At 38.5% G+C, this 22827-nt stretch overlaps 2 long non-coding RNA genes across 2 annotated transcripts in view; both read left to right on the forward strand.

Moving 5' to 3' along the window:
• LOC141362774 (uncharacterized) overlaps positions 1–22827 on the forward strand; it is a 254486-nt gene that overhangs the window by 22212 nt on the left and 209447 nt on the right. The window lies entirely within an intron of this gene.
• LOC141362775 (uncharacterized) lies at positions 9885–14390 on the forward strand. The gene is made up of 3 exons (XR_012368354.1): positions 9885–10239; positions 14125–14214; positions 14353–14390. It is a non-coding gene; the product is annotated as an uncharacterized lncRNA (long non-coding RNA).

A 22827-nucleotide genomic window follows, 5' to 3' on the forward strand; every position in this document is an offset into this window, starting at 1 on the left:
TGTTGGTCAGCACAACGTGTTGTTCCTTCCACACGGGGTCTCTGCGGTGAAACAATCTCCAGAAGAAAGCACAGCACTACACTGCAAGCTTCAGTGCTAATACACAAATTGAAAGTCAAGACTCACCCACAGCATCACACACACACACTCTTCGTGAGGTAAGGACATAGGCAGCTTAACCCCAGGTTTCTCGTGTGGCTCATCGACCGTAACTTTCAACGCAAGGGAAAGGGGGTAAACGATTACTTCTAACTTCCTAATTTATCTTCACTGAGCGGCCATCAGCTCACCCACGCTTCGTCCTCCGGTGGGGCCGGAACTATAAATAGATATTCCAAACACACGCACAATAATTCCTCCTCTGCAGTGTGTACACAATATTCCAACTCTACTCACGTGTCAACCCGTACTGCTTTTCCTTCTTCACCCAGTCGTCCTGAACATATATTCCTTCTTGCAGTAAACATTCACTTCCTCCTATTTCTTTCTTCCCCAAGGGAATTGTTTCGTCGCTCCCCAGCCTAGAACACAGCCAAAACACAGCGGACAGCACGCCAACCCTGGCACAACAGAGAAGCACCCCGATTGTGATTTCAAACCTCCTTATATATTCGGCTCCTCCTCTTCGATGTCCTATCGGTGAGCGCTTCGTTTATTAACCCCACCTGCGTCTAATACGGGCTGATTTGGCCTCCGGGGCAAACCCAGAAGTTCCGGTGTTTTTCTTCCTTCCGGGCGGAACTCATCCTTCCTGCCTTCCATTCCGCCCTTCACAAAACGTCACCGTGTGACAAGTCTAGCTCCGCCTCTGTAGCTGTGGCTGGAAGAGGTGCTCTGGACAGGGCATCCGCTGTTATTAGGTTTTTACCTGGGACATGTATGATGTTAAAATTGAATCTGAGCAGCCGGAGTCTGAATCTGATAATCCTTGGCGGGAGGTCATCCAATGCTCTGGACTTCAGAAGTGTTATGAGTGGCTTGTGGTCAGTTCTTATTGTAAAATCCAGTCCACTCAAATATCCTTGCAAGCGCTCACATGCCCAGGTCACAGCTAAAGCCTCCTTTTTTATCTGAGCGTATCTTGATTCGGTTTTAGTCAGACTTCTAGAAATGAAAACGACGGGTCTCCACTCACCATCTGTCTGTTTTTGTGTCAAGATACCTCCTAGGCCGTATGAAGAGGCATCAGCTGATACCATGGTTTCGTGATTTGGGCTGTACTGAGCTAACACAGTCTCTGACCCCAATTTTTTTTGTCTCCAGAAACGCTTTCTGTTGAGGTGCCCCCCATATCCAACTGTTCTCTGTCTTTAGCAGGTCACGGATGGGCTTTGTCAGATCAGGCAGGCGTGGCGAAAATTTTCCTACAAAGTTCACCATACCCATAAAACGGCGAACATCAGCCACATCTTTTGGCTCAGGCATGTCAAGGATTGCCTTTATTTTACCCGGGTCTGCTCTGATGCCTTGATTATTTATGACATGACCCAGGAAGTGGATTTCTGTCAGGGCAAACTGGCATTTCTCATTTAGTGTGAGTCCAGCCTCTCTGAATTTTTGTAGCACCCTATGCAGCCTGTCATCGTGCTCTGCCCGGTCTTTTCCTATAACAAGAACATTGTCAGCATGACAAAGGACTCCGTCAACACCATCAATCAGCTGTGAAATCCTCTTCTGGAAATGTTCGGGCGCCGAAGATATACCAAAATGTAGCCTTTTGAAGTAATAGCGCCCCTCTGGAGTAATGAAAGTGGTCAACAGCATTGAGTCTTTGTGGAGTGGAACCTGCCAAAAGCCTGATGTCGCATCCAGCTTTGTAAAGACTCTGGCTCCTTCCAGCTTGGCCAGTGTCTCATCCACTGCCGGCAGGATATGTCTCTCTCTGATGACACTCTTGTTCAGCCGGGTTAAGTCCACACAAATGCAAATTTTCCCAGATGATTTCACTATAGGGACCATGCCCGCACACCATTCAGTCGGTTCTTCAACACGGGCTATGACTCCCATCTTCTCCATCCGGTCTAGTTCCTCTTTGACTTTGGCTCGGAGTGGAATAGCTACACGTCGCGGTGCAGAGAGGGCATAGGGTGTTGCATTGTCTCTTAGCTTGATTTTGTACTCCCCCTTAAGGTTTCCCAGCCCTTTAAATACATCTGGGTTAGTTGAGCGAAAGTGAGTTTCTGCATCATCGATACTATTGATCTGTAGTCTGCGGATAGCAGGAAGACCCAATAAGGGTATGGTCAGGTCTTTTACAATGAACACCTCCTCCTCAATCTTTTTGTCCCCTCGCTGAAAAACTGCATGCACCTGCCCTTTTACCTTCAGAGGTTGGTCAGCGGGACCTAGTAGCGGTCTGCACGGTGATGAGTATCTGCCATATCTATCCAGTGTGAATTCTGATTCGGGGATCGCAGTCACAGACGCACCTGTGTCCACTTTAAACCGCAATGGGTTGCCATTTATGGTAAGTATTTCAGTCCATGTGGATGACAGTGGATAGTCAACAGCCCCGAGATAAGCTGCCACATCCTCTTCAATTGAATCCAGCGCTTGAGCTGATCTGCACACAGCCGCAAAGTGTCCCTTCTTTCGGCATTTTCTACACTCTACATCTTTTGCTGGGCATTCAGTCCATGAATGTTTTGGGGTTTTGCCACACTTCCCGCAATATTTTGACTTAGTCGATGTAAATTGAGGCTGATAATGGCTTCCGCGTTGAAAATATTTTTTCTTTTACTGTTATGTGAGAGTGCATCTATTTGTCCTGGCAAATCAGTTGACCGCAGAACAGCTTGTTGCTTTTTTACTTCTTCGTGTTGCCTTACTTGAAGTATAGCTGTAGCTAAATCCAAATTTGGGTTAAGCTGCAGCTTCTCAGACAATTTAGTGTCACGTATGCCGACCACAATCCTATCTCGGATCATTTCCTCACGTAAGGTGCCATATTTGCAATGTTCAGCTAGCTTATGTACTGAGGTGATAAAGTTTTCAGCAGATTCTCCGACATCTTGACATCTTTTATTAAACTTGGCTCGTTCATAAATTACATTATGCACGCCTACAAAATGTCCATCAAATGCCTTTTTTACCTCCTCAAAGTCTTTTTCTTTCTCTTCTGTCAACTGCAGTGAGCTCAGAATATCATCAGCCTTTTCACCCATCGTATAAATGAGAGAATTCACCTGATATGCGCCGTCTTTTTCTTTCAATCCCGACGCAATCCTGAAGCGTTCAAACCTTTTAATCCATGTCAGCCACGAGCTTGGCTTGAAATCGAATGGTCCCGGTGGCGTGATTGTAAATATGTGGTCCATACTGTGTGTTTTTAGCTTGCCGCTAGCCCGTTGTTAGCTCTCGCTGACTCGCTCTCTCTTGCGCCACAGCTCCACAGATTATCACTCTACACACCATTAAACTGCTCCGACGACTTATCTGTGTTACTAGACTCCGTCTGTCGTGGGTTAACCGTTTCTGACACCATGTATTGTTCCTCTATACTCTGTATTCAAGGATACAACTCACTGGATGAAATCAGACAACTCTTTATTTATTCTACTCCGTTATATCTTAACAACCTGGACGTCTAGCCCCATCAGTGGCCACAACCTGCCACTACAGAAAGGACACACTGAGTGCTTCAAATCATTCAGACGAGATCACCCTGTTTTTAGGGCAGTTTATTAAAGAAGACCTGACATGGATATGACTCCCAATGAGAAACGACTGCTAATACTTATATTCATTACAGAAGGTAAGCTTATATATTTATACATATAAATCATTTTATTTGACATAACTGAACAGTTAACCAATCTTTTAGTATATTTAGTTTTGTACATATTATGGTTATTAATCTGGCAAGAAACTCACATGACCTGCTGCCAACTTTAATAAAAATATATTATCTTCTCATACATCGTTTTGCTATTGATATCATATTAAATAGCAATGAAATTGATTACTATTTGGAAAATGTATAAATGAAGATTCATATTGTCTTGAGTGCTGTTTTTAATATAAAAAGAATGTTGAGTTTACAGAGTCTTTATTGTCATTTTTGTGATAGGACCCTACCAGCACTGTAAAAAAAATTTGCCTCCCTAACTCAAAATTGTCTAGTGACTGGTAACATTGACATTTTTAACTTGGGCCAATAGATTTTCTGTGAATGGAATTTTATCAATTGTGGCAACGATCTTTAAACATTAGCTCAATGGAAAATAACAGGTTGAGCCAATTGAAAATAAGAAACCATGTTTTTTGCCCAATTAACTTTTTAAAATTGTGGTAGCATTCTTTTTTTAATTTACCCAATCTGAAAATGTATATTGGTAAAATTATATTGGTAAGGAATCATGCTGAATTGTTTATTTCCCGTTGTCCTAATAGAAAAAGAAACACACAAACTATTTTGTAACATTTTATTCATTTTTTATTTATTTGTAATACCTTAAAATTGTAAACATACAGAAATGGTCTGCATACAATTGCACAGTAGACATTAGAAAATAATTATTTTTAATAAAAAGTTTAGAAAATATATTTTACAAATATCTCCAAAAACACAAAAATAAAAGTGGGGAGAGTTCCTCACCCAATGTTAATCACAATTTCACTTGAATTTAACATTCTCACACAAAGTAAGAGCTTATGAAACTACTTTAAACACTTAAACATAACAATGCCTCATAACAATTTAACATTAAACACCTAAAACATTCTACAAATTGAAGGCATAAAGTTTCACAAATTTTCCAGCACAACCGACTCACTGGAAATGAATCTTGACATGGATCAGCAACTGCTCAGTGTTTCACGAATTCTCATTTTCATGTCATGTGCGTAAATCACCAAAGTCTTGGTACTCTGTAAGAAGTAAAAAAGTCTCACTGAGTGTACATGTACCAAATGAAGCCAATGTAATAAATAAAACCAGATCAATATAGAATATCCCCAAAATTTAAACTTCTGAACATAGAAAAACGTCTGCTTTTAGCTATATTGCTGTACAACGTTATGAAAATAAAAGAGTTTTAATATAGAAGTACAGTTATTTTGGTATTGGACATTTTTCATTACTATAGTTTCACTTAAAATATCCTTTAGTGAGACTATGGTAAATGTGTGGTTATATGCTTATCAAACACAAACAATAGTAAAATATGGTTAATTTTTTAAGGGCGAATTGTTCAAGCAAACCTATACTAATGTTAGGTGCTACTTCGTGTTGGTTTTATATTCGATTACTTACAGTACGGTGAACGCGCTGATTATTTAAACATTCGTCCGTTGTGGGCGGTGTTCGTGCACTTATTTGAGACTTGCGCGGTGAGTATAAACAGCAGCTTTACAACACCAGCTGAGAGAGAGAGCGTCCTTTTCATATCTAACCCTCGTGGATTTCCTGACGCAAGATGACGACGGCAGCATGCGCGGCGCAGATCGATTGGCACATGAGATCAATGTAACCCGAGATATAAGCTTTTGAATGGCTCTCACGGAACTTTGATGTCATAGGTTGATTTGTCTGCGCAGTGCTGCATACAGTCAAATACATGTAAAGAATGCGCCCGTTTCGTGACGTCCAGGCCAAATACAGAAGCCCCCACACTCGTTATATATTAATTTATTTAAAAAACACGACAATTTCTCTCTAGAAAGGCGCAGGTTGCAGGCAGCCTTTCATGTCTATGTGTGCACGTGTGGGTGCGGCGCAGCGACTCTTAATAAAAATAACGCACATGAATCTCGAAAAAGCTACAGTAAAGGGCGATTTATAGTCGTGCGTAGGTTCTACGCCGTAGCTACGGTGTAGGCTATCCGTAGCCTGTGCGTAGCTCTGCGTAGCCTGACGCGCACCTCACAAAAAATTTAACAGCGCGTCAGATCTACGCGGACCGCAAGCGCTGTGATTGGTCCACCAGAACCCCTCCCGTCAGGTAAAAAAAACTGCGTCATAGGTATTTTCGTTTGTGACGGTGAAAACAAAGATGAGCCAAGTTGAGGAGTGATTTAACTCAAACTGCATCAAAAGTCGCTGTTTATTTACTTCCATCATTGCTGGTCTTCTCAAATTATACACAACAAGTTGCTGTTTCTTCTTCGTTTGTGGGTTAACTTGCTAAGCTTCTTCTTCTTTCACGTTTGTGCTGCTACTGTGGTTACACGCGTGGATACTGCCTACCAGCGGTCGCGCATGTGTTTGCACGTCGACGCGGACGGCGACGCAAAAGTATAAATGAAAACCGACGCGGAACCTACGCCGTTGCTGCTACGCCGTAGGACCTACGCACGACTATAACGAGCCCTTAACAGTTTTCATACAAATATGTTATATAAGAAATACAAATATAATATACTCACTGTGAATGTTGTAGTGACCTTGCCATTTCCTCACTAACTGAAGCGTTGCTCGGTGCGTTACACTGAGGAGAAAACATCAGCTTTTGTTTGTATGCAGTAATTATTCAGATTTTCACTCAGTTTAACTAGAAAATGACTTTAAAAATACTTAAAAATGACTTAAATGTAAATATTTAAGTACTTACCATAACTTTATTGTAGAAAATGTCGATCTTCAACTCCCACGCATCCACACTGAAGCCAATTAAATTCAGGTGCATTCCCGTACGCTTTTCTGGCTGAACTATGTTCAGTCAACTCAGATTTTTAATTTGACACGATAAATTGGCTGAGCAGAGTTTAATATGTTCTGTGAATATACATTTTTGTTTTAAGCCAATTCTTTATGTTTTAATTACGACAATGCATATTTTTGTTTGGAGAGAAATTTTTGAAAGCAATATGTTGAGTCGATACTTAACTTTCCGTTTCCACAATTTTTTAAAATATAATTTTTTTACAGTGTTGTTGGTTACTCATTTTCTGATTGTATTTTGGTCATTGGGAGGACAAAGTAAGACAAAGAAAAATATGTAACATTAGAATGAATGAACATTTTACATTTGCTTGGAAAATTATTGTTCAGACGTGTTGACTGTTAGTTCACAAAAGCAACATTTTCTTCATTGTGTTAAACACATGTGTCACATCAATAAATCTTTTGTAGTTATTTGTTTTTTTCTTATTGATTTCATTTTGGTTTTGTCACATTAAATAATATTTGTAAAACTGTCTGTGAAATCCTGGCAAGTATTGTAATGTTTTACCATAGTAGAATTTTTCCAACTCAATTTTTTGCTATTCAAATTAAACAGTGATGATGTTTACCAAAAAGTCTAAGATTTGGTGTCCATTTTTCACATAATGGGTTGATACTAAAGGATGTGTTGGAAATGTTTTAAATCTAAGGAGGGAGGGTAATTATAGAGGAATTCTTAGATGGGTTTAAAATAACATGAAATTCAAAAATGTATATTCTTGAGTACTTAAGTCACACAAACATATGATATATTTTATTTTTTTATTAGTCCTTACACTGTAAAAAATTGCTGTAATTACGCAGCTGGTTGCCAGTATCTTACTGTAGAAGATAAAGACTGAACATGTTTCTTGTTTATTTAACTTTGGCACATCACATGAACAAAACAGAGAATTGGGGCCTCATTTATAAAGTGCTGTGTGGAACACATCCTAAATGTGATCTTACGAAAATTTTTAAAAAATGCAAGTGTGATTCATAAAACGAATGTACGCATAGAAAACGCACGTAGGCCTCACTTTCAGACATGAAATCTATAAATCACAAATGAGCTTTAAATTGTGCACACACTGTAAAAAAATTCCGTAGAAATTGCAGCTGGGTTGCCGGTAATTTACCGTAGATTTACATTTATGTTATTTACTGGCAAGAGTTTGTTCAAAGTTAAATGAACATTAAACATTTACAAGTCTTTGTCTTTACAGAGTAAAACTAGAAAAACAGCATCAAGCAAAACATTCTGGGAAACAAAATCTGAAGCAAAAACAGAAAAAGGTTGATGATGATTTCTGGTTCCCAGAATGATTTGCACGAGGCTGTTATTGTATAGTTTTATTCTGTAAGGATAAAGACTTGTGAATATTTAAAATTTATTTAACTTTGAACAAACTCTTAAATAACAAATGTAAATCTACGGTAAATTACCTGCAACCCAGCTGCAATAACATTGTAATTTCTACGGAATTTTTTTACAGTGCAGCTGAACAGTTGCAGATTTCCTTCTTTAAACGATTTATAATTATTGTCATTGACATATAAAAGAGCACATGTTAATGTTTAAATCCTTTTGAGAAGCGAGAATGGCTTATTTTCCAAAAACCTGCAATCGGACAAGTTAACGTCTGCTTAGACCCTGATGGGGCGCTAAACACTTTTCCACGTCAAAGTAGTGATGGTCGTTTTCGAAGCACTGCTTCATGAGGCTTCGAAACATTTACGAATCTTTTGTTTCGAATCAGTGGTTCGGAGCTTGTTTCAAACTGGCCCAAGTCACGTGATTTTAGCAAACGAGGCTTCATTACGTCATAACTGTTTCGAAACGTTTCGAAAAACCGATGGTTCACCACTAGGGGGAGTTGATCACATGACCAGTGTCTAATATGTTTCAGTCAGAGTCGTATAATAATAGAGTTACGACACTCACATAGACGTCCGTTGTAAGAATGGAATGCGGAAGTAACAGCGTTTCATGTAGTGACCGGTAGTGACGCATAGTTCCAAACGCAGCACTGAAGCCCATTCATTTCAATGACACCTGCTGGTAAATCGATGAAATTACCGTTTCTCTTTACATTTTCGGACATTTCATTAATATAGTCAACAGTGATATTTTATGAACTCTGCTGTAGGTAATGATTATCGTTAATAATAACTAGTAAAATGTTTATACTTTAATGAGTTGTGTATAATGTGTGAATAATATAGATTTAATGGTTTAATATTTTATTACTGGTGGCCATCTACTTTATACTTATCTTTTTTTATATATTACGAGTAACACTACACTCTTAAGAAAAATGGTTCTTCAAAGGTTCTGAAACAATGGTAAAGGTTCTATATAGAACCATAGCTTACTGAAGAACCCCTTTTTTCCAAAAGGGTTCTTGTCTTGACAAAAAGGGTTCTTTATTTCCCTCCTTTTTTATTTTAAATTTAGTCAGTTATTTTCAAGCTGCCTCCTGATTATTTTCACCTGTAAAAGCTCTGAATCATCATTCCTGCTGAACTGCCTACAGACCAACAACACAAACAGGTAAGAGAGTAAAATAATCATCATTTACTGTTAAAAACATTTGGATAATTGAAGTTTTGTGTGTTCTTATTGTAATTTATTTATTTTATAGCAGGTAAACTTTATACTGTAAGCTTCATTCCCTTTATAACAGGTAAGCTTCATACATTAATTTTTAAATGATATATTTAGAGGATTCTGCTTTAAGACTTAGGATAATGAATTGTAAAAGTGTTAAAAAGCTAATACATGTATATTGTATATTAAGTTTATTAAACTAATTATCAGAAGAATGTGGTATAACGTGTTTAGTTTTTTTATTGATATTTCAGAGTTTTTGTATACGAGGTAATCTTGATGGGAGTGAAGGCAGTGCATATGACCGCTTGATATGAGAGACACATCCTGCTTTTAAAGGTGATGTATCCATGTTTCTTTCAATGCTTACATTAAGATAATGGTTATTTTCTGTTTAAACATTATGAAAATTGAAGCTTTGTGTGTTCTTATTGTACTTGATATGGTTTATAACAGATGAGCTTTATACTGTAAGCTTCATTCCCTTTATAACAGGTAAGCTTTATTTTAAATGATATATTTAAGGGACTCTGCTTTAAGACTTAGGATAATGATTTGTTAAAGTGTTAAAAAGCATATACATGTATATTGTACATTAAGTTTATTAAACTAATTATCAAAAGAATGCACTGTAAAAAGTGATTCTGAGTTTTAGTCAGGTGGACAAGTAAAATCATGTCCTGTCAACTTGCAGTGTCTCACTACGCACTAGGATGAGTTATAACAACCTCAACTTGAAGGGAAATTGAAAACTTAAAATAAGGTGTTCATATAACAACAAAACATAGGTTCTTTCAATTTTTTTGCCTCATGCGCATGTGCCAGAATCTCTACGTCATAATGACGTACTACTTTAACGAATTTGAACAAGACGCGCCATCGCCATTTTCTGCACGAGAGAACGAGATCACTACACGAGTTGCTGATGGGAGAAAAAAGAAGACGAAGGAGCTCTTATTTGAACGACTACAGATGGATTTTTATAGTAAGTATACGATTTGTTCTTTCTTTCATGTAAAAAAATAGGATTGTTTCGTTTGCGTATTGATTTAAGACAACTTGATTGGTAAGTTAATGTCAGGAGCCACACGCACATTTTTGCTAGCTATGCATTGTTAGACACCGAGCTGTTGTCGAGACGTGAGCAGAAAGAGAAGTCGTCTTTGACTAGTTTAAGTTAATGTTGGTAAAAACTTTTTAGCATGTTAATTGGTGTAAAATGGCCCAAAATAGCTTTTTCGCATGGTTTAAAGTTTTCAAGCACCGGATCTCCGGCGTGCGGAGTTTGCTGCGAATTAAAAAAAAATATATATAATATATTAATATCATTTCGCGTTCATGCGTTCACCCACAAATAGGATGAGAGTAACACATCTTTTACTCTCAACCAAACTAAACTAGCCAATCAGAAGTAGAATGGGGCGGGTCTTTAAAGTGTGGTTGAGAGATCCAGCTGCAGGTACCGAGCGGACACCGGAGATGTCACGTAGTAAGGAAACGTAGTCCGCAGGATGGAAAGTAAGTTTATAAAGAACAGGAAAGATATGACCTAATTGATAAAGCACTTAAATAAGTGGCGCTGGGCATGGATAGAAGGAATAGGCAGAGACAGGCAGCATTTTAGAAGAAATTAAGAGAAGCAGGTGCTTGCATTTCAAATGCTGTCTCACGATATCAATATAAAGTTGCATTTGTGTCAAAACGTTTTGCTTGCATTATAATATTCTCTACGCACATAATCCTGACAAAAACACACATTCGCTGATGGTTTGTGAATCTAATTTGCGTGTTTGCGTTAACGCGTGCGATTAAAGAATAGTATAATGACACACTCGTAGATCTGGTTTGCCTGCATGTGTGTGTGAAACGCGTAGCTCTTGACTGTTATGCTTTGCCAAAAGATTAATGCAAAAAACAAACTAAGTTAAATTCCTGGGTGTCTGAAAAGGCAAAGTCACATCGTCATTTGAATTATAAACTTTAATGTTCCCAGCTAACACAAATACGTAACTGTTACGTAACGTCGACGTAATATGATTACCAAACTTACGTCGTGGCGACCGGAAAAGTGAAATTCCTGAATTCGTCGCCTCGACGTAACTTTGCAACGTAATCTGCCTGTCGTGGGCACGTCGTGACAACGTAATGGATTAAAAGTTTTGTGTTGGTAAGTTTTGTGTTTGTCTCTCAGTTCAGAAAAACGACCGGTCCTGTCAGATGCCGTGCTGTGCATGCGCGGTTACACGCTCTGATTGAGTTCAGCTGAAGGAGGGAGACGCGTGCTGTTTTTTGTTTCCTATGTAAAGAGCAGCTCGTATGGTGGTTAAATATCTATTCTATTTTGACTTATTTAAGGGAAACTTTGAGACTGAAAAGTTTTAACATGCTAACCTAAATAGAAAATAAAATATGTTAATATAATTGTAATGGTAATGAAATTACCTCCGTGGGACGTAACAGTTACGTTGCCAGTAAGTTATGAAATTACCAAAATAGTACGAATGTATTACCTAACTGGAACGTACTTGGTTACCTCGCGACGTTAGGAGACCGTACTGGCGACGTAGTGATTTGGTACTGTAATGGTAATGAAATTACCTCCCTAGGACGTAACAGTTACGTTGCCAGCTGGTAAGTCATGAAATTACCAAAAATGACAAATAAATTACGTAACTAGGACGTCGTGTGTTAGCTGGGTTGCAGTATCCACTTCAAATTTAGGGTGCAAAGGTTGCTTGGTGTTCAGTAATAAATAATAAATCTGTATTAAATGCCACCACTTATTATTCTATAAACATGTTTTGACCAATGGTGAATCTCATTTGTGTGCCCTATTATTACCATGCATATATGCAACCAAAGATTTTTAAATTCCTCATAGATCTATGTCACTTATTTTTACTCTTAAAGTGCACTACATTGATGTAATTACCTTTAAATGCACAAAGTGACTGAATTTGTTCAGTCTGATCATGGTTTACTTTGTGGCATATAGCCCAAACGCGATTGTTCCTGGTGACCCCCCAGCGTTGGTCTGGTTTAAAACTCAAATGGATTCGATTTCGATCGAACCCTGGTGTGTTATTACGTCATCACAAACGTGCATGACGCATGATAGAAAACAACACGGGTCAATAAGTTTTTTTATTAATTCGGTGCTGTGTGTGTGTATGTCATTTAATGTGGGCTTCTGTTGCTTGCAAATTAACTCTTTTTAGGAGACAGTGGATTTTTAGATTTGTTGTCCTGGTTCAACCTGATCTCACGATATTCCGTGGCATAGTCACGGAATTTTGTGCTCATTTTTCCGTGGCATTCTCACGGATCTCCGCATTTTTCCGTGGCCCTGCTACGGACTGCCTTTTTCGTGGCATTCTCACGGATTGGTTACTCAACTGTTTTGTCCTATTTTCTTACCATTTTTGCTTCGGTTTAGGGTTAGATTTACATGAAATTACATCCCTACCCAAACCCAACTCTAACCCCAACGCCAGGCGACAATTGTTTAAAGTTTAGAAAATATAAAAGAATAAATCAGAAAAAATAGTACAAACCAATAGTTAAAGTGACATACTAACGCAAACACCAAATCTAACCCTAAACCGAAGCGAAAATGGTTTGAAAATAGGAATAAGCAGTTGAGTAACCAATCCGTGAGAATGCCACGAAAAAGGCAGTCCGTAGCAGGGCCACGGAAAAATGCGGAGATCCGTGAGAATGCCACGGAAAAATTAGCACAAAATTCCGTGACTATCCCACGGAACTTTGTGAGATCATGTTGCCTGGTTCCACATGCTATGCACAAACACACTGAAGGCTCACTCTCGCTCGTATCCAAGATAAATCATCAACACTATCATCCCTTACATGTATTATATTTAACTAACTGCATCATAATAAGCTAAACCGGATGGGCAGGTCACATTTCTTCCTGAAACAGTGCACATCCGAGTCCACATGACAGTGTCACAGTATGATTTTGTCATGTGGACTTGGGTGTGCACTGGGGTACCGAAGCCAAGACTACCTGGAGGAAGTGGTCTTTGTCCGGTTGCACTCGAACCGTGCTGCGTGCGCACTTGTTCAGAAAGTAATGTGACCTGCGCATGCGTTTTAGCTTATTATGATGTATTTAGTTAAATATAATACATGCAAGGATGATAGTGTTGATTATTTACCTTGGATACGAGAAATAGTGAGCCTTCAGTGTGTTCGCGCATAGCGTGTGGAATCAGGACAACAAATTTGGAGATCCACTGTCTCCTCAAAATAGTTAGTTTGCAAGCAGCAGAAGCCCACATTATACGACACACACACACACACACACACACACACACACACACACACACACACACACACACACACACACACACAGTAAACCTGTGTTGTTCACTCAGCTGTGCATAATAGCACTGAATTAATAAAAAACCTATATATTGAGCCACGTTCTGTTTTCTACCATGCGTCATGCACGTTTGTGATAACGTAATAACGCACCAGGGTTTGACAGAAACCAGTTGAGTGTGAAATCAGACCAATGCTGCCGGGGTTGGGAACAATCGGGCTAGGAGTTCAGACCACAGCAAACGAGCCCAGTGTGAAACCACCCTTAGACACTCCTGGTTTAAGTGACATCAGCTGGTTACATCTACTATTAAATCTTATTTTGGTGCTGAACAAAAGGTAACAAACATCTGTTGTTGTACCACATCACTGGTAATTTATTTACAACAAAAGTATGCAAAAAGTGTACATATTTGAAATTAATGTTTTTATTTTTCAAGACAGAGGGAGGGGGTGAAAGGATAAATGAAAAGAAAAACAAAGATTGAACCAATAAAGGAGGTACTTTAACCATCATATTTTACAGACAACAAACCAAAGGATGAGGACTGCAGCATTGCTTGGGCTGCCGTGATGCATGCGAGAGACTCCTTCTAAATTCATGAAGATATGCGAGGTAAGCTGAAACCTTTAAGGCAAAACAAGGGAAAATTGAACATTAGATCTCTTAATTTGCAGGGGTCTGTGGACTTTAAATTGTTTGTGAAATTGGTTATAAGTAATAGTACCTTAATTTTCTTTTCATTCTACAAAGCCCAGTGACCGTGAAGAGGATGTGATCAAGGGCGTGGTTGTGGAAAATGTGGAGCCTCTCCCAGAATTCTACAATGACGTTGCCCTGGTGATTGAGGAAGAAGTGGTGATGCGTCACCCTGAGGGACATACCTAATGCTTTTCTGAACCTGATGGGCCTGGTGTACGCTTTAAACCTTGACTATCCAAAGGAATTAAAATTCACTTGAAGTGATACAACGCCTGTTCATTGGAGTTGGATCACACTCTTGCACCGCAAGAGTTTACGCTTTGAAGATCAAGTTGCTGAGATAAGAAACTTTTTTCTTCTCCTTGTTACTATAAGCATTTACACTGTTACACTGTTTTAAAGTTAAAGACCATTGTTATTTTAGATGTTATTGTTTTAAAGGGATACTCCATCCTTTTGTCATATTAAACTGTTATTACTTTAAAGCAATAGTTCACTTTGAAATTAAATTCTGATATGTTTTAGCTTACCTCAAGGGCATCCAAGATGTAGGTGTCTTTGTTTCCGTGGTAGTTTTACTTTTGATGTTTTTAGGTCAAACCGTTGTTGTCTGTCAGTCATATAATGCAGGTCTATGGTCACTTACTAAACGTTACCTTAAAGAGCATGCACAGAGAAGTCCAAATTAAACAACTGTCCATCGTAAGTACACATTGATGGCCTAAGACACGAAACGAGCGGTTTGTGTGAGAAAACGAACACAATTTATATTGTTTTTGCCCCTTGTACACAACCATGTCTGTGCTTAGTCTGCGCATGCGCCGGAAGTGATCTCTCACACGTGTACGTCACTCATTGTTTACACAGAACAGAGATTGTAGGTAAGACAGCTAATAGAAATTGTACTAATTTGCGCTTATCCGGTATGTTTAAACCGAAGTGAAAGAAAACAATTACGCATGCTCGCGCGAACTCATCCAGGAGATCACTTCCGGCGCATGTGCAGACTAAGCACAGACGTGGCTGTGTACAAGGGGCAAAAACAATATAAATAGTGTTCGTTTTCTAACACAAATCGCTCGTTTCGTGTCTTAGGCCATCAATGTGTACTTGCGATGGACAGTTGTTTAATTTGGACTTCTCTGTGCATGCTCTTTAAGGTAACGTTTAGTAAGTGACCATAGACCTGCATTATATGACTGACAGACAACAACGGTTTGACCTAAAAATATCAAAAGTGAAACTACCACGGAAACAAAGACACCTACATCTTGGATGCCCCTAAGGTAAGCTAAAACATATCAAAATTTAATTTCAAAGTGAACTATCCTTTTAACTAAGAAGAGTTAATACATACCTCTATCATCTTAGTGCGTGCACTTAAGAACTGTGGTGTGCGGCGACACTTTGGTAGCACTTAGCTTAGCCCAGTTCATTCAATGGTACCAAACAGAGATGAAGTTAGAAATGACCAAACACATCAACGTTTTCCCTATTTAATACGAGTACTTATACGATCAAATATGGAGGCACAAAATAAAACGTGGCGCTTTTAAAAGTGGGTTTAAAAGGGTAACTATAATCATTATGAGAGGGAGAAGGGGAGCAGATTTTTCAGGCAAGTTGAAGTACTCCCAAAAGTGCTATTCCACCATACATTATAGTTACCCTTTTTAACCCGCTTTTAAAAGCGCCATGTTTTATTTTGTGCCACCATATTTGATCGTATAAGTACTCGTATTAAATAGGGAAAACAATGTGTTTGGTCATTTCTAACTTCATCTCTGTTTGGTACCATTGAATGAACTGGGCTAAGCTAAATGCTACCAAAGTGTCGCCAAGCGCCACAGTTCTTAAGTGCACGCACTAAGATGATGAAGGTATGTATTGACTCTTCTTAGTTAAGGTAATAACATAGTTTAATATGACAAAACGATGGAGTATCGCTTTAAGTGTAACATTGGTATTCTTGAAATTTTTTTAAACAGACTGTTCACTTGTTACCTTGTTCTGCTTCCTCTTTCCTTGTCATGTTTGACATTTGATTGGGAATTAAAGACACTGTTTTATTTGAAGTTGTTAAACACAGGAACAACTGTACATGAATAATTCACTATAAGCTGTTAGGAAAATATCTGATAATGACAAGGAGAGTTATTTGTACTATTTTGGCTCTTAAATGGTTCTGTGCATAGTAGGGCTGCACAATAAATCACATGCGATACCATGCACATCTCGTCAGTTCCTTGATTAGTAGTAAATCGCCATCAGCTGCTTTCAGATGGAGCGGCATTTACTACAGAGCTCTAGTTCACTGACAAGCTGGGCCATATCGCATGCATATCGCAGGCAATACGTCCGCGATAGTGAATGCGAAATTGCCCCGAATGTCAGTGAACTACGGCTCTTTGTAGTAAATGCCGCTCCATCTGAAAGCAGCTGATGGCGATTTACTACTAATCAAGGAACCGGCATTACTTACAAGTTGCGTGTGACAATTACATGCGACTTATTGTGCAGCCCTAGTGCATAGAGAAGTTTGCACGTGTTTTTGTGAGCTGTATATTTTAACATTGGTATTCTAGAATTTTTTTTAAACAGACTGTGTTCTTGTTACCTTGTCCTGCTTCTCTTTCCTTGTCATGTCTGACATTTGATTGGGAATTAAAGACTTTTATTTGAAGTTGTTAAACACAGCTTATAGTGAATTCTTCATGTACAGTTGTTCCTGCAATGAAAATATCTGATACTATTCTCTAAGAATGGGTCTGTGCATAAAGAAGTTTGCATGTGCTTATGTGAGCTGAATATATGTAAGGGTTTTTCTTGTAATGTTTTCATATCTTTGCAAGGAAAAATAAATGCTGAGTTTCAATTTTGCAGTTGTGTTGATTTCATTTTAAAAAAATATGGTTTCAGACAGATATCTAGAACTTCTTGTCAAAGAAAGCAATGAAGTCTAATAAACTCAAAAAGTTAAGTTGTGATGTTGAGGAAAACTTACTATTTTATGTCAATTAGACTTTGTTAATGGTTGTGAAAACATGAAAAATTAAGTTCAACCAATATGTTTTTAAGTTTACTTAACAAAAAAATCTAATTGCTTATTAATTGATATGGTACGTTGGCCCAATTTACTGCAAGTTATTTCAACAAATACATATAAGTTGAGTTAACTTAACTCCTAATGTTGGCTAAACTTAACTGAGTCAATGCAATAAGATGACTTGACCAAGTCAAGTTGTGTCAACAAATCATTTTTTACAGTGTGTGGTACAACATGTGTTTAGGTTTTTTATTGATATTTCTGAATTTTCGTATGTGAGGTAATCTTTCTTATGCTGGGAGTGAAGGCAGTGCGTATGACCGCTTGATATGAACACATTCTGCTTTTAAAGGTGATGTATGCATGTTACTTCCAATGCTGACATTTAAAATAATGGTTATTTACTGTTTAAACATTATAAAAATTGAAGCTTTGTGTGTTCTTAATGTACTTTATATCGTTTATAACAGATACACTTTATACCGTAAGCTTCATTACCTTTATAGCAGGTAAGCTTCATACTGTTTTAAATGATATAGGGGACTCTGCTTTAACAATGATTTAGGATAATAATTTGTTAAAGTGTTTAAAAGCATATAAATGTATATTGTACATTAAGTTTATTAAACTAATTATCAGAAGAATGTGGTATAACATGTGTTTAGTTTTTTTATTGATATTTCAGAGTTTTCGTGTGTGAGGTAATCTTGATTATGCTGGGAGTGAAGGCAGTTCATGTGGCCGGTTGATATGAGAGACACATCATGTTTTTAAAGGTGATTATATGCATGTTTCTTTCAATGCTGACATTAAAATATTAGTTATTTACTGTTTAAACATTATGAAGATTGTGTGTGTGATCTTGTGGCACATTTACTTGTAATATCAGAATTACTTATTATTGTTGTCTATCTGTTTTAGGTGGAACATGAGTGAAGCTCTGCAGGTCGGCCATTGACTTGATAACAGTTGTTTATGTTTATTCAATTTATGAATAAATCTCTCGCCAACCATTCACCTTTTTACTGACATACAGGTAGCTTGAGCAAAATCATATTAAATCTTCTGTCAAATCATGTTTTACATACAGTATGTAAGCAAACTTCAGGCTAATATTAACTTGTTTTGTCTCCATGTCTTATCCTTTCTCCCTTCTCCAACAGATCCAAATCTTGTTCAGCCTGATGCTCAACCTTGTATGATGATGACCACTGCAAGGTGATGGAAATCTGTGGTAATCACAGCCTGCGTCTCAAGATCAACATGACAATAGCAGATGATTTCTTATCTTACTCTTATCTGACTAAATGTTTAGCATCATTGACACAAAACAAAGAACATTGGATGGAGTATGAACAATGATCCAGCAAACAAAATAATATGGACTTTTTCGGCGAGATTCTACAAAGATTGACACAATCCTATTGACTTTTATTTTTACAGTTAGTAATGTATTATTAACATCCCATTAATTTGTATTCTATGCCGTCTATCTGTTTGTGCTTAAGTGTACATCTGAATGTAATGTCATAATATGTTAATATTCAGTATTTATTATCATTTGCATGTTTTGATGTTGCATTTGTCATGATTTTATTGATTTCATGTTATTGTTGTCTATTTAGAATGATTGTCTTTGCCAAATTTTATTGTTCATTTATTTAATTTTGAAGCTGTCATTTAACATCCATATCTTATTTGAGTAATGATTTGTTATATTTGCATAATAATTCATATATTTATTTTGATTGTGATTTTAACATATTTATTATTGTATGATATCTCAGTAATGAAAAAGTGAAAATAAAAGTATTTTTCTGATGTCCTGAAGTTCTGTTTTTAAACCGTTAAACTGTGTAAAGTGCTATAAATAACAAAACAAAACAAAACTATAAACAAAAATAATCCTCCTGACTGCTGATAAATGAAAGGGTTCTTTATAGCACCACCGAGGTTCTATGTAGCACTTTTCAAGGCAAGGTTCTATATAGAACCATCTAAAAAAGGGTTCTATATAGTACCAAAGAGGGTGCTGCTATTGTTACGAGCTGAAGAACCCTTATTTGGTACTATATAGAACCATTTTTCTTAAGAGTGTAGGGGGCAACAGCGAGAATTAAATGCCTCATAAGAAAGTCACACTGCTTTACAATGCTGCTATGTCTTTCATTGTGTTTGGTAAGTAATACGAGTGATGTATCCTCGAAAATCATGTATGATTATATTAACATTTAATGTGTACTATAAATACAATTGAATATGAATTTAGTGTGTTTCTGTTATGCTTCACTGTTACAAATAACCGCGTTGGCAATCTTTTTTGTGATTTTAATATAGTAAAAGTGTAGGAATTATGTTTTTAGCAGATTGATAGCCATTTATATAGCTATATTTTGCTAAAAAAATAAAAGATAAACTGTGTTGCTGTAGTTGGTATAGATAACCAGTTATCTTTGGGTCACAATTAACTGTTTATCTTTATTAACTGATTTACTGTATTTCCATCACTCCCTAGTAAAAAAAAAAACGTTATAAACATAGTAAGTATAGTGATCAATTCACATTACAAGCTAATATTTACCTAAAATAGCTGAAAACCTATGCAAACAGACAGCTTGGTTTGGAACTGTAGAACGTTACATGAATCACGTGACCGCGCAGCGGCGAGATCAAAGCGTTTCGTAACTCTGTTATTATATGACTCTGGTTTCAGTGAACTCGGGTCAGTTTTATTATAAAAGTTCATAAAACATTTATCCTTCTGACTAATAACACTGCCATTTTGGCTATTTATTGTTTATAGACAGATGTAATGACAAAAATGTGCATAATTAAAAGGGTAGTTAGTTTTAATCATTTGTTTGCCCTAAATAAAACTAAAAACACATAATACACTTTTAACTATGTCTTAATTAAGTTAAATAATTTTTTAACATATTTTAATAAAAATCTTGCTATTATTTTGTAAAACAAAGTGTCAAATGTTTGGCCATATCTGCTTTACACTATTTTGACCAGCAGGGGTCGCCAGCATGTGTGGGGTTTCGAACTGCTTCGAAAAACTGAATCAATTTTCGAAGCAATTGGTTCAATTGATTCGAAGCTTCGAAAAGCTTTGTTTCTCCCATCACTATGTCAAAGACAGTTTTTATAAACATGGCCCTAGGTTTTTGCGTACACACACATTATGATCAAATCTGTGTGTATGTCACAGGGTGACTTTTATAGGGTGGAACCGAAAATGGCCAAACTTGGTTCCGCCGAAGACGGTTTCCGCCCGGACCAAATTTTGAAAGAACACCAATACTTCCTGGTTTCCAAGGGCAACACAATCAGGGCCTTACGAGCCACAGGTGCAAAGCATCAAAGAAGCAGATTGTGATTGGCGGCTGTGTGAGGATGAGACACATAAATAGCTCTGCAGGAACACAAGGAAAGCAGTGATTGACTCGGGGAAAGCTCCTTTTCCGCCAAGGGCGGACTGAAGACACGCACCTTTTGAAGAGCCCGAAGGCTCTGTTGATCTGGGTATCGCTGTGAAGCGAGCGGAGAGAGTACAGAGCCGCAGGAGGTGAAATGAAGGCATGCTGTGAATCATTTAAAGGAGCACCACGAAGAGCGCTTGTTGTGGTAGCTGTTTGTTGTTGCTGGTGTCATTTCAGGCTGAAGCTGGCGTGGCTGTGTGGGACAAGACAAACCGTAGTGGCTGGGAGACAACAGGAAACCGCTGGGAACTGAAACAGAACAGAAGGAGAAGCGGAGTCAGAGTGAGTGGTCACTTATATGAAGAAATTAGAAGCTATTGAAATCGTTGGGTAACCCTGTCATTAGGAAGAAACACCTTGTTGTGTGTGGTTGGGAATATTTACCTGTGTGTAAAGAAGAGGAGAGCATCGGAGAAGATTATATGGTGACTGTGAGTATGCAATATTAATTGTGGTCATGCTGTATACTAACCCATTCTGTATCGAACGACTCCAGGAAAGGGAGGGCGGCCCTGCCACGGAGCAGTGTGGTGGGAGAGCCGGAGGAGGACGAGTTTGGGCCGCGACTTGGACGTTGACTGGGCCGTGCTAACAACGCCTAACGGGCTCTGGTGAAGTGGAGGAAGATGGGGCGTCCTAAGTGTTCACTTGAGTGCGGTGGGTGAGTCTGTGTTTGCTGTGGAAATACACTTTGACGTGGTGCAGTGTGTTGCTGTGTGTATATTGTCAGAAAACCCCCGCCTCCACCAACCTCGTCGTGGGAGAACGGAAAGGCTGCGGGTACCAGTTGTTTTATTGCCTGGCATATGCTGTAGGCGAGTCCCTGGATGTGCATATTACCGTGGTGTTTGTCAGCAGCCTGTGGAGAGAGAAAGTGAACGAGGAAACCTTACCTGTACTGTACTTACTGTACGCTGTCCCTAGCTGGAGAGGTGAGAGAGTCATCAGCAGTTTAAATAACCAATCTTCTGTGTCCTAGCTGTCAGTCTGTAAAGAGAGAAGAAACACACCCGTTATTGGAGGAAACACTTACGAAGTCAGCCCCAAGCACCATGTACCGGAGAGCCACCGTGCCATCCAGGCAAGGGTACGTTAACCAAAGAAGCCCATTAACCCAGCACTTATCTGTCATTTTATTCTGCCTCCAGGAGGAAGAGGAGGGCGCCACGGGATCATGAAACAAGCCGGAGGAGCCTGAGCCGCACAACCGCAGAGTCTTGGACACCGGACGCTTGGCCCCGTCTTCTCCCCCCCCCCCCCCTTTTCCCTCTTCCGATCATGGCCCACCTGGAGGGCAGAGGAAAAAGAACCCTTAGTTTTAAATCTTTTCCCATTTCCAATTTCCCCATCCATTTTAAGTAAATGAAATAAAATTCTATTTTTTATACTTGCGTGCACTTGTGTTATCTGGTCATTGGGTTGGCTTTGGGGACCTCCTCAAGGTGGAAACTAAGAAGGGGCGTGGCTTGTTTACCCTAGTGGCCAGCCCCGACTTGTGACATGTACGCACGCTTTATAAATGAGGACCCAGATCTCATCGCATCTGCTTGTTGAGAAAATTATGAACTGTTTGCAATATCAATGAACTTTTAATGTATCAGTCACACCTAATTTACACTCTTCAGTGCTTGTGACAGATTATATCTTCACGTTGTCCCACAAAAACCTGCGTTGACTTTTCTTTGGGTGTTGTTGTCTGAATATGGCACTTCTTCAGGATTACAGCACAGCTGTGTTGATCTGTGTTTTATTCTGCTTTTGGTTCTTTATCATCTGTTATCTGGGTCTAACTTGAGAAATGAACCTCTGGGTCCAAAACCATTGCCACTGGAAATCTGCTTAATGTTGGATTTCAACAGAGCACACTTGAGTCTCTGTGAGGTGAGTTAACACAGAACCAGACAAACCTGACTGATAAGATACCAGACACAATACTGTTTCCAACGAACTTATAAAACTATTTCACACGAGTTAAAGATCCTAAGTTACATTAAA

This window comes from Misgurnus anguillicaudatus, unplaced genomic scaffold, assembly GCF_027580225.2.
Source record: "Misgurnus anguillicaudatus unplaced genomic scaffold, ASM2758022v2 HiC_scaffold_29, whole genome shotgun sequence".
In the NCBI taxonomy this organism is placed as follows: Eukaryota; Metazoa; Chordata; class Actinopteri; order Cypriniformes; family Cobitidae; genus Misgurnus; species Misgurnus anguillicaudatus.